At 41.8% G+C, this 13,540-nt stretch overlaps 1 protein-coding gene across 22 annotated transcripts in view; it reads right to left on the bottom strand.

Moving 5' to 3' along the window:
- The window catches only part of PHLDB2 (pleckstrin homology like domain family B member 2), a 219,383-nt gene that overhangs the window by 88,665 nt on the left and 117,178 nt on the right, over nucleotides 1-13,540 (bottom strand). The gene's annotated exons all lie outside the window — the stretch shown is intronic.

Consider the following 13,540-nt stretch of genomic DNA (forward strand, 5'->3'; position numbering starts at 1 on the left):
GAACATTCAGGTTATAAATGACTTGGTAAAAGAGTATAGACTTTCAGCTATAAGATGGATGTATGAGGATCTAATGTAAAACATGGTGACCACACTGTAGTTGAAAACACTATTATATAATTGAAATTTGCTAGGAAAGTAGAATTTAAATGTTCTCAAAAATACTTCATGCATAAGTTGATTAGGCTCTCATTTTTCCTAAGCTCCTGTACAACTGTTGAGCCAGATATTGACTCTTCTTAAAAAGGTTCTTGGACGACTAACTTAATATGTAAATATTTGACAACTTCAGCATTTTCCCCAGCTCTTCTTAATGACTCGGGCAAAATGTTAATCATGCAAGTGTAGCCATTCCCTACTCTAAGTGTCTGAAAAACTACAAAACCAAACACAACGCATTCCCTAATATGAGTAAACAGAGTGGTTACAAAAGAATTCTCAGAAGTTTGCTGAACACAGCCTGTACAATAATATTAGCATCCTCGTCTCCTAAAAAATGTGGTTAACAGGATGCATATTTAACTTGGTTCTGCTTATCGTGCAGAAAAAAATTAAAATCCCAACAGAAAGTTCTAGGTACTTTATTCACTAAATGGTTCTTGGGTGCCTACCGTGCATTGGATATTGATTCGGGTATTAGTGTTGCTCACTAACATTCCTGTCCTCTTCTTCTCATAAACAAAGAGGTGTTGCCCTTCTGCACCCCTGTGACATTGGGTATGGCTATGTCTCTTGCTTTGATCAAGGAACCATGAGAGAAAGTGACATGTCAGTTCCAAGCTGAAACATGAAGAGCTGGGGCATGATTCACTCTTTCCACCCACCCACCCCCACGATAAGATGACTAGCATGCATCCAAGTTTGTGCAGACTTTATTAGCCTATACCCCTCAATGGGGACACTGTGAAACAGGACTCTTGCCAACCCAAGATTGTCTTAAGCCACTGAGATTTGGAAGTTGTTTGCTACTATGAAGGTGTTAATCTTCCTTAAGTTCTTACCATAAACTAGGCTTTCAGCTGGGCACTGGGAAGCATGTGGTCATATACCACTTCCTGCCTTTACACAGCTTACAGTCCAGAGGGAAAGACCCTCATATGAACAAATGATTGCCATACAGTGTGACACGCGCCTTAATAGAGAAGTGATTGAAACACTGGTAAAGGAGCATGGAGGGGACTAACCCAGTGAGAGTCAGAATCTGTGGAGATTATGGTGCAAAGAAATGACAATAAAGTTAAGTCCACTGAAGGAAAGGGAATCTGATGAGTACTACCCAATAGCAGCATAAGGCTACTTTTACATTCCATGATTTTATGAGTATAAACAAAATCCCATTCATTTGGGAAATATAAATAATAGTGAAAAGGAATAGAGGGGAAGGGAGAAGAAATGAGTAGGAAAAATCAGAAAAGGAGACAGAACATGGAAGACTCCTAACTCTGGGAAACGAACTAGGGGTGGTGGAAGGGGAGGAGGGCAGGGGTTGGGGGTGACTGGTTGGCGGGCACTGAGTGGGGCACTTGACGGGATGAGCACTGGGTGTTTTTTTGTATGTTGACAAATTGAACACCAATAAAAAATAAATTTATTATTTAAAAAAAAATAAACTAAATCCCAAGCCCATTAGAGGTTAGACTACTGGCACATGCAGCAAGCGTCCTGTCTCTGACTGAATTAATAGCAAAACATGGGTAAGGAAAAAGAAACGGTTATTTTCTATATTACGGTCCTTTTTGAAAAAAGTCTAGCATGTAACTCTTCTGGGATGAACTATAATAAACATGAATTTCTCTCTCATAGTGATCTAAATCCTTTCCCATCTCTACCACCATGTAAGATATGACCTCAAGAGTCCGAGCCCTTTGCCTACCCTAAGAGTGGCTTAAATTGGCAAGCAATTTCCAACCATTTAGGATATTTTTGACAAGGCTACAAAAGGAAATCCTTAAGTGAGATATTAGAATAGACAAGAAAAGAATTAAAGTCAGTTAGTGGGGAGACTTCGGTTTTAAGATAATGTATACAAAATGGGAAACAGAGCTAAGTTAGAAGAATTCCCACAATGTGCCGAGACAGCAATCCAGAAAGCAAGCCAAAGCACACGTGATTAAATAGAAGTCAAAAATTAAACAATGAGCCCAAACACTACATTTTAAATATTTACTCTGTTAACAGCACAGAGTTGAAGGGTTTAATACATCATGTCAAAAATGGATATTTAAAAGTTTAATTTCTTAAAGGGCATAGTTTTTCTGTTTTCTCTCAATAAAAATCGGTCAGTTCACTATGTATAAAGCAAATAAATTCTACTCTGATGTGAAAAAAAAAAGTTTAGTTTTTGACGCAGCCATATAAGATAATGATGTCATTTTAGATGATAAATACATTACTACCCTTGAACTTGTTTGCAGTTGCAAATGCTACTTAATCACCCAAATAAAATACTAGCAAATTCTCTTCTCTCTTCATTTAGGCAAATAAAACTAGAGAGTATCAAACTACTACAGGTTTCTTACTATCTCACAGGGTGGTAACATTTGATACCGCTCCCCACCTCACACAGGCTTTTTAAAGAAATCAAAAAGTATAATTACTGAAACAGTTTGGTTGGCCAAACAAAATGCAACACCAAAATACTGCAAAGTAGTACCTGCTGAAGGATCAGCTTTACAGACTCCGGGGAAGGAGACAAGAGGGACACTTGCAAATAAGAAGTCACATCTGAGAAACGTGTAACATTTCTCTCCCAGGCATTCTTGAAGGGGAAAGTTAAGCATGATTTGGATGTAAAGACATTCCAGAGACTATTTGAAGGGATATTCGTGTTTGATACCCCAGTTTTTCAGTTCAAACTCCCTGGCTCAGTTAAGGATACATAAAAGGCTGTACACTTAAAAATGTATCATCAAACTACAAATATGGAACTTCCTCATTTTCCCGTAGTTTAGTTTACCTGCCCCAGCTGAGTGCCATGTGTGTCCTTGTCTCAACTCATCTCTCTTGATCCCACCAACCAGTTCAACTCAAAAGGTAAAGAATCTGCTTTTGCCTCTACGGACCGTGGAGTGACAATCGTGGTGCGATACCTCTCTCCTTCCCTACTTCCAGAGTATTCTTTTCATTGCAGATGAGATTACATGAGTGGAGGCTTAGAAAGGGGGAACAGAGGACGGTAACCAGCATGCACTCTTTAGGAGGACGTGAGGGTGAGCAAGGAGGGGAGAGGCGGGAGGGTGGAGAACACAGTGGAAGAGTTTGGGTTTGGTGAATCCCCCGGCAATGAGGGAAGGGATGCTGCAGACAGGGTGCATCAGGGGCCTCAGGTGGATTTAGGACGAGGAAGGGCGAGGACGGTGGCAGGTAAAAGAAAGCCCCAGGAGAGGTGCTGCGGAGGTGGGAGACCAGAGGCAGGCAGTAGGGGGAGAGATCTGTGTTAACACGGGTAAGACTCCGTTTCCAGCCTGGCTTCTTGGCCTACACCGATGTGTTTATTTTGGGTTTCCTATACATTTTATGTAAACAAAAAGAAGTCTTGGGGGAAATTATAAAATGACTGCTTCGTTATGGTGGCAGCAAAGGAGTCCCAGGGGCTTTAACCCCTGCCTACGTTGCACGTGTATCCACAGAATGGGCGTGGAGAAGGGGAGAAGGCATCTGGTGCCCATCTGCGAGAAGGGACAACAGCGGGAAGTCTAAACAGGAAAGGAGTTAATGTGTGTTGAAACGTTTGGGCTTACTTTCCAATCCATACATTTAATCCCCCCAGAGCTCTTGTTATTTTACCACCTGAAATGTACATCAGCTCGCTGTCAATTAGAAAATGCCAGAAGTCACCAAGAGGTGTCTGGAAGATCGCACAGCAGCTCACAGCGCTGTTTCCCCAGAGAAGATGATTACTTGAAAAACTAATCTCGAGGATCATGTGGGTAAAGTTTCTTGGTAGCTCCTTTCCTCCCGGACACCCGGTTCTGGCATCTGTTTTACAACAGAGTTCTCCGGCGCCCCTTACATTCGGTAACAATAGGGTGAAGCTGACCCCATTGAAACTGTGTCACCAGCAGTGAATTTACAGCACTGCAATTGCCTGGGCTGTAGGGATCTCCTTGGATTCAAGATGATGAAAACACGCCCAGAGAGAAAAGTCTCCAGAATTCAAGAGATGAAGACAAAGTCTGTGTCTCTGTGTCGTGGTGTGTCACGCTGCGCTGCACCGCATCGCGTGGTGTCAAGGGAGAAGGACTTACAGGCCTGGCCCATATAAACGCAGTTTCCAGAAACCCAAAGGGGTTTGGGGGAGTCCTAAATCATACGAAGCGTTACATTGTCATTTGATGTTGCCATGTAGAGACTCCTCTCCGGGTCACCCAGAACAGCGGGACTAATCAGAGCAGGGGGCTGTTAGAGCAGGTGATGGAAAAGTAGAGATTGTTCCATATGAGCTGGGAAAAGGCGAGGATGCAGATTACAGGAGCAAACTCAGAAAAAAAAAAAAAAAAGAAGACCCTTCAAGATCAGGGCGGTTAAAATTTCCACGTTATAGGGGCAGCCCCGGTGGCCCAGCAGTTTAGTGCCACCAGCCTGGGGTGTGATCCTGGAGACCCAGGATCGAGTCCCACGTCGGGTTCCCTGCACAGAACCTGCTTCTCCTTCTGCCTGTATCTCTCTCTCTTTCTCTCTGTCTCATGAATAAATAGATAAATCTTAAAAAAATGTTCCACTTTATAAAAAGGTTTTGAGTCTCTACTGGGTCCTGCACAGGCCCTGGGAGCTGAGGGGCTGGCTCTGGGCGCCCAGGCTGTCGCAGACAGCGGCTGATGCTGGCGTTCAGAGCTCCCCCAGAACGCTGGTGGTCCAGGGGCTGGTCTCTTTCAGCGCTGATGTTTACAATATGGCAAGGCTATAAATAAAGCACACACTGATGACATGTAATTGAATTCAGACACCAGCTTAGAGCAGCCCCTCAGAAGCAGTGCCATTCTTTACATGAATCCTGGAGGAGGGGTGTCCCTGCGGCAGCAGATGGGGCCTGGGGGGAGCTTTTAGAGGGAGAAAAGGGAAAACCGGGAAATCTATGTCAGCCTCAAACTCCAAGCTTAAGGATGGAGAACAATGGATACAAACCCTCCCTCTTTTTCCACCAATCCCGACAAGAAAACATGATGGGGGGGCGGGGGTGGGGGTTAATGTGAAGCTTGGGAACAGCCACTTCCTTCTCTAGCCATCGTCTCCTTTCAGAACTCCCCAAGCAGCATCTCCCCCCTCCTCTGTTAGCCAAACAGCATCCTCTCTGAAACCTTCAGTTCTGCAGCTCTCCCGTTTGCAAACATACCCTCCTTTTGCGCAAACATTTCCTTTCATCACTAAATCCTCCTCGGCCTCCTCCATCTCTGCAAACAAGCCTTAACCTCTCCACTAGGCCCCACACCCACTGGCAAACACCTGTTCCCGGCAAATATCCCCGGATCCTGTCTCCCCAACAGATCACCTCCTGCACAGTTAGTTAATGCAAGCATCCCTAGGTCATCCTCTCAACACTCATCTCACCTCCCACTTCCTAAACACTGTTCCCTTAGACTCCTGCTCCTCACGTGAGAGTTTATATCCCCGTGCAGAGAAGAACAACACTTCCGTTGGTAACTAGTACCCTTCTTGTTCTGTCTGCGGATAAACACAGCAGCCAGTGGATTCCCAGTCCTCTTCCCTTGCACCATGTTCTTTCATTTAAAGATCTGCCCATTTGAACAAAATTGTTATTACCCATCAGACACATGTACATAGGTTGATCATCTCCAAGGAGGATATTTTCACATCTACATAAGATCCCCCAAAAGCAGGGGGCACCTGAGTGGCTTGGTCAGTTAAGTGTCTGCCTTCAGCTCAGTTTGTGGTCCCGAGGTCCTGGGATCGAGTCCCGTGTCCGGCCCCCTGCTCAATGGGGAGCCTGCTTCTCCCTCACCCTCTGCCCCTCCCCACTGCTTGTGCTCTGTCTCTTTTCAATAAAAATATAAAATCTTAAAAAAAAGAAAAAAACAGTTCCATGGGAATAAATGTATTTTAATGGCAGGATAAGGAGGCTGTTTTGTCCTTGCAGATGGGACCTATTCACAGGTGGCCGTCTATCTTACTGGGCGCACACGTGCACACACACACAGACGCACGCTGGCCACATGCCCACGGCAGCCTGCAAGACATGAACAGTTTTGTGACTGCCAGGGGAGACTCTCCAGAACCCGGCAACTCGTGGCACCCTGGGAACTGGCTGGTGTCGAGGGGACCCAGGGCCAGGCTGGGGAGACAGGTAAGGCCGGCTAGAGTGGCTGACATGACATCTCAGGACACCGATCACACAGTTTCCCTTCTTGGTTTGCTTTTGGCTTTGCTTTTGAAGTTTTGCTACATTATATTCTGAAGTCACCTAAGCAAAGAGATCAGGGAAACCAAGAAAGAAGCATCAAACACCACTGTAGGGAGGCCAGAGCACAGATGGGAGTGGTGAGCGATGGGGGTTAATGAGGACATTCAACGCAGATGGAAGAAGTGAGGACAGAAAGTTAGAGTTCCAGCTCCTTCTCATCATAATAAAGGAGTCTAACCCCACGCTACCAATCCCTTCGGTCATCTCTCACTGTACTGAAGTCTAAGCTCTGTCCAAAAAAGAGCTCCACATGGTATTCAAAGTTTCCTAAAAGTCATCACAACCAACAGCAATAGCCATATTTCAAATGAGGGTCTTTATCTCCTGTATCCGAGGCCACTTTGAAGTAAGTCTACAGTGTTTCACAGGAATAAAAATCTTAGAGGACCTCAGCAAAGAGGGCAAAACATCAAATACGGGGATTTAAAAAAAATCTGTGCTAGTCTCTTGAATAAGACTTGTTTTGTATGAACTTTGAAATATTCTTTAGACTCTCCAAGGAATTTGGCGGCATGTTTCCCGTGATAGCTCTCTGCAGCCAGTGAGGAAAGTGGGAGGGAAGCCACAAAGCACAAAACAACCTCAAAACACATACGGGCCATTCAAAATCCCTTCCCACTGACCAAATTCTTGACTTGTACCTAAATCCTCAAGATGTGGCTTTTATCAATTAGACTCACTTTGGTGTTTGTTTATAGCACTATTGAAGTAGCTCAACCAATATTTTAAAAAAGAGACAATATTAACCTAATAAGCATTTACATACATGTATTATAAATTAAATTCAACACAGTGACATGGCAGGAAAGGTCTGAAATTAAAAACATGCTGTTTTGATTACAGAAAATATGAGACCAAGGGAATAGAATAAACACCACAGAGATGCTATCACTGAAATCTAGAATACGGGAAAGGCTACAGAAAAAGAATAGCCAATATCTTCAACCAGCATATGGCAAGGAAAAAAAAAAAAAAAGAACAAGAAAGAGAGGGAGCTATTCTATATTAAAAGAGACTTGGGAGACATACCATGAAACGTAATGCATAGAACTTATTTGGATCTTGTTTTGAACAGATTAACTATTTTTAAAAAATTGTGAGACAATCAGAGAATCTGAACATTGACTAAGTGTGATAATGATATAGTTGTATTTTTTAAAAACCCTAACTTCTGAGAGTGACATTTTAAATTATTTATGAATGAAATAGTACAGTGTTTAAAGTTTGCTCTATAATAATCCATGTTTTGGGGATAGAAGTAAGGTCTACAGATGAGGCAAGATTATCCTTATATACGAAAGATACATGAGATTTCACTTAATTATTCTGTTAACTTTTGTGTATGCTTAAAACTTTCCATAGTCAAATATTAAAAAGTAAGATGTATGCATTTTTTAAATAAATATGAATAAAAATATATGAATATATACTGACTTAAAATTATACTGGTTCACTTTACAAGCCATGATGGGGTCATATCAGTGGCTCCTAGCTTATTTTTTTAAGTATGAAATACTAACCCTCTATCATATTGAATTAAACTCCTAAAAGCTGATATTTTTTTAAGTACCTGGGGGAAATTTGAAAAAAAAAAAATGCATTGTCCAGACTGGCAAGTATCGGGCCGTTACATTCCGAATACTTAAAAGATAACACTAGGTACAGTAACTAAATTTCACCACTATGTGTACCCAAAGAAAAACCGTCTCTTTAGAAAGTTAAAATGTAAAATTATTCACAAAAACTGCCAAACTTGCTATATGTTGAAGAATGTGAGCCTCAAAAAACTTTAACACACATACACACACACACTCCTTATATATTTATGCTAAGAGAGACTGACATGCTTTGTAGATTCTTAAACTAGGTTACTTCCTCTTTGAAAGTGAGAAAGTTATAGGATATTATAAACTCATATTTTCAAGGCTCCTTATAGAATCCTAAAACAGTTTCAGAGCAAGATAAAGATTTCTGAAATTTTTACCCCTTAAATCCAATGTTTCCAGATGTTTCTTTTTCTGATCATTGGTATAATTCATCCCTGGGTTGAGGTGGTTCTGACTATAGACCTGGAAGCCTCCTCCCCTGTTGTGTGATCACAACAGTGAAGATAAAGACAGAGAAGTCAGGAAATAGCTAAACTGGGGATCATTACCGGGCGTGTGTACATCTTACTTCAGATCCACTTCCTGAAGCAGAGGGTTACTCTAGGAAAAAGCATCCTTCAACTCAAGGCCAATTTCAGGGAAGAAAAATACTGACCCTAGGATCATATGGGGATAAAGATGCTCTCTCTTGATTCTGAAACCACCACTAGGGACTTGAATTGGAAGCTGAGGGCTTATAGGACCAAACTCTGATCTTTCCACTTCCCTGTCCACATTCCATTCTACTGATCAAAATACACTCTCTTAAGAGTCATCTTTTCATCTTCCAAAGTAACATTTCCTAAATCCCAAAATACTACATTCCCCATGCTCTGACCCAAAATTTATGAACTGGGAATAGTCAGAACACAAGTAGGCTCAGGAGGGATGGAACAAACACAAGGTAACCACATCTTCCATAGCTGGGTTTTCCCATTCAACTCAAAAATTGAGCAGATGGCTTTCAAAGCTACCATAAAGTAAACAAAACAAAACAGTAATGATACAATCTCCCCTTTACTTAATAGTTGATTATGCAGAGCGGGTAATATAAGACACTGCTATCTTTGGACCGTTTATTGCTTGGAAGGGAAAGAGAAAGGACTTGAACCAGCAGGGGTCCATAATCAACTAACTAAATTCAATTTAATCGATGCCGTTGTTTATAACTCTGGCCAAAGACCTAATAAAGGAAATGGTTTCATTAGGATGTTATTTTTATTGTAATGGCCAATCTAGTACAAAGAACACTGGATAGGCTGCCAGGAACATGAGTCAGGAGACCCGTCCTAGTCGTGGCTCTGCCAAAATCACCAACTGAAGTAAGAGCTGGAGCAAGTCACTTCGCCTGTCTTCACCTTGTATTAGCAGAGGCTTCCCATATTTTTAAATGGTAAGGGTTTCTGCTCCAACTTTCTGGGCTCCCAGAGATACTGGTTAAATAACACAGGAGTGCCAGTTCTACAATGCAGGAAATGGAAATGACCACAGAACAGAAACATGTTTTAGTGATAAGGTGGCAGCTACCTAATTGGGAAAAGCTTTCACCACCGCTGTTGCCCATGACATTCCAAGGGCATGGTAAATTGTTTCAGCATAACATAGTGGGAAAAAGGCCTAGTCGGAGTTATGTTAATGCAATATAATATGGGTATTTGATTCAGCGTGATGTATAAGAAATATTTGCTCTGCATTCCCATGGCTAGCAATTTCCTTAATAAATCTTAAGCTGTTTTTAAAAACCTACTTCTGCAATGACGTAAGCAGTGTGGCAGCCAGACATCACTTCCCAGTCTCCTCTGAGTATCTCTTGGCTATGAAGCACTACTCACGCTGGGTCTGAACTGGTCAAAAGAATGCAGGAGCAGGCTTTCCTTTGCTTTTACCTGCCTTTGTTTTAGCAGCACAGTGGTCAAGAAATATAGCTGGGAAAAATCTCGTAACCTTTAGCTTTTTGCTATTCCATATGTTAATTCCACAAGCACACCACCATTTGGAGAAGTCACATACAGTGTGTAAACCAAATATTCTAGGATGATCAACACTAATTTCCACTGAAGTCCAGAGTTAGCAGCAAGTCTTAGAAAAGACTGATCCTGCTTGAGGTGAAGATCTTAAATTTTGGCAGGCACGAACTTTTCCTTCCCCTTATTTTGTAAAATTAAGAAAAAGCAGTCCGTCTATTAAATTGACTTCCACACACTAAACAAGCAAAAACTTTTCCACGTAACTTAGCTGGCTACCCTAGATCTCACTTGTTTCTTTGTATAGCAAGCTTCTCCGACTCCTTGGCTTTCCACCACATTCCCATAAAATGATTTTTAAACCTAGGTTTCTTTTCTATTATTGACTACTAGCTGCTATACATAACAATCTTGCCTTTAAAGCAGATAGATATGGCACAAAGCTTCTTTTTCCGCATGTTAAGAAGCATCCTTAAATATCGGGAAAACAACTGTAAATTAATTCCTAGAAGATTCAAATGCCGTGTGATGGAGACAAGTTCTTGTCTAACTGTTTATCTTGAAGGGATCTGGCAACCTGAGTTACTGTTTTTGGCCTCATTCACTTTCAAAAGACAAGAGTCACATTACTCAAAGGCCAATAAATATTTCCAGCCAACAGTTATTTAAAAAATTAGACAGGGGGGCAGGAGGAAAAATAAATGAATGAATGAATGAATGAATGAATGAATAAATAAATAAATAACAAGACAAAGCCAACTCATGTCTTCCCTCCCATCATCTGGAAAAAAGAAAAAAAAGCAAAAGAGGGGATAATTTATTGTAGCACCTGCAGGGAGCAGACCCCTTAAAAAAAGTCATCACTTTTAAATCCTTTCTAAATATACTACTACATACTTGGCTTTGAGGTACACCCACTGGCTAGCTGTCAAAATGATAAGAACTTACCTCAACACAGTTCAGAATTCTGACCTCTCCCAAGAAAGGCATATGAAAAAGAGTCTCCTCTACTGCCCAAACCTCCCAGAGTTGAGGGTTGTAAGTACCGTGGCGGGACCACTTAGCACACAGAACTAGAATCCGTCATCACAGGCCTAATGGCCAAACACAGAAGTGTAAATGTGAGAGTACATATGTTTGTAATTGATCAAGCCATATGGACACGACTCTTGAATTATCAGAATAATTCAAAACTCACTAAGATAACCCCTTTCTATAAACACAGCCATTCACAAATGTCATGCTTTTAAAACTCTCCTTGGAAATTAACACTAGCTCTATACTACTCTCATATTCTTCCCCATGAGGTAAACAGATGGAATGTTAGAGACCCGGGTATAAGCAAGTACAATGGTGCAGAAGTTAGATGATTTGGCTTTGCAGGTGCTGCACTATCCGGTCAAGTGAGTGCACCATGGGCAAAGGAGTCACATAAGAGGATTTCCTTTCATTCCCAGGATTATTTCGTGTTACTTGCCCCAAGGATGGTCAAGCTCCTAACCCAAGTTCTATGCAACCACAGTCACTGTAGATAGCCATTCATCAGCTTATGAATTTCCCCCACAAGTGCCCCGTGTGTGCTCTTTTCCTTATATGCCAGGTGTGTTTTTAAACCCCATACTCAGGAGGCTTCTCTCATTTCCATTCTGTCCAAGACAACTCTATCCATTCACGCACTCTACTCTTAACCCATACGGCAGGGAGGGACGGAAAATCTCAAATGTTCTGTTTTGTACCTGGATTCAAAAGCAGCATCTGCTATGTTTGTAGAACCATCTGTTGCCCACTTTGCCGTGGGAAGGATGGTGTAGGCATCAGACGTGAAGTGTCACAGGTCACACAATGGAATTATCTCCTCCTTAGGGCCGACACAGCCAAGCATATGCTCCACTGTCACCATGGCTAATGCCACTCTTCCCCCAATCAAAGGGTTTCTATATTTCCTCATGGATAATGGTACCTCCAAACTCTCACAAAAGGTCGGGTCCAGTTTGGTGGGTTTCTTTTTTGTTGTTGTTTGTTTTGTTTTGTTTTTTAATTACAGTGCTTGAATATCAATGTCTAAACTCTCTAATTCTGGGTCATACCTAGAACTACATCTGCCACAAACTCACTTGAGGCCTATGAATCACTAATCTCTGGGCACCTCCGTTTTCACATCTAGGAAATAAGAAAGTTGAACTTGGTGATCTCTGAGGCTCCCCTGTGCTCTAACACTCTCAAATTCTGTGATTCTTAAGTGAATTCAAAGTTGTCAATGAGTACAAGTTCCTTCATATCTTTGGTATATCAACACTCTTAATGCCAAGGGCAAAAAAAATCTGGCGCTGACAAAAAGGCTTCTATGATTGTGTTTAACAAGAACACAGTTGGTTTCTTGAGGATCCAAAGTAGACTAAGATCCTTAATCCTATTAAGGTATGCCCACGGGGTTAGCACTCTAGTTTTTTAGAGTATTATTCTAGAGCAATTTTCTAGATTGGGGGGCTGAAGAATTCTTTGTGTGTGTTCTGTGTATTGTAGCATATTACACCTCAGTTGAGGCCTCTGCCCACCAGCTGCCAGCCCCAGTTAGCAGGTGGAGCTGTTCCCTATCTCCAGTTGGAAGAGCCAAAGATGTGTCCATACTCTGACCAATTTCCCCTGGGGTGGGCAAAAATCTCCCCCTACCCTCAACTGAGAACCACTTGAGAATCCTGATATAATGGATATCAGGGCTTTAAAATAATGCACATCACTTAAAAGTTGTTTTTGTTTCAAATGGGTGGTATTTACATTGTTAATAAGTAAAGTACACCGAGACCTAACAGATTTATAAAGCACATGTATTCCACTTGGAAGAAGTACAAAGCACCTCCTTTACAAATGGCTCATAGCAGGCCTCCCTGCTAAGGGTTGAGAGTTAGCACACAAAGCCATAACCTCATCTGCTCTTTTTTAAAAGTATCCCAAAGGAAGCATGGTTTTCACAGTACCTTCTTCAGGACACTCTTACTTACAGACTTCAAAACAGGGCTTTGAAGAGAATAAGAAAAACCAGTAGTTGGTTTAATCACTTTGGCTTTTTCTTTCCTCTCTTATGCAAAAGCCAGTAAATAAGATGTTTCTGAAAAGGTTCCTAATGAGTTCTGGCTTTGGTCTAGATTCTCTAAGACAGGAGTTTGCAAACTCTTAGCTCAATTTCCCAAGCATCTTCCCCTCCACCACTTCACAGGGATCCAAGAGACACCCCCCACAGTCAGTCCCCAGCCCAGAGGAACAGCAGCTGCCAGCTGCGAGAAACAGAAGGAAGCCTGCAAACTAACTGAGATGATTACTACTCTTACCCAAACATCTCATTTTCCCATTGGCGAGAAAGGCTGAGATTTGCAAACCTCTGGGTCTCAGGAGGTGAAGGCTACACCAATCAACTAAATGCAAAAAAACTCAACTCTCCCTGGCTTTTAAGGAAAAAAGCCAACTATAAGCATTATAAGGTCTTCACCGAGTTTCTTAAGCACACACGATGTTTA

This window comes from Vulpes lagopus, chromosome 1 (genome assembly GCF_018345385.1).
Source record: "Vulpes lagopus strain Blue_001 chromosome 1, ASM1834538v1, whole genome shotgun sequence".
Lineage (NCBI taxonomy): Eukaryota > Metazoa > Chordata > Mammalia > Carnivora > Canidae > Vulpes > Vulpes lagopus.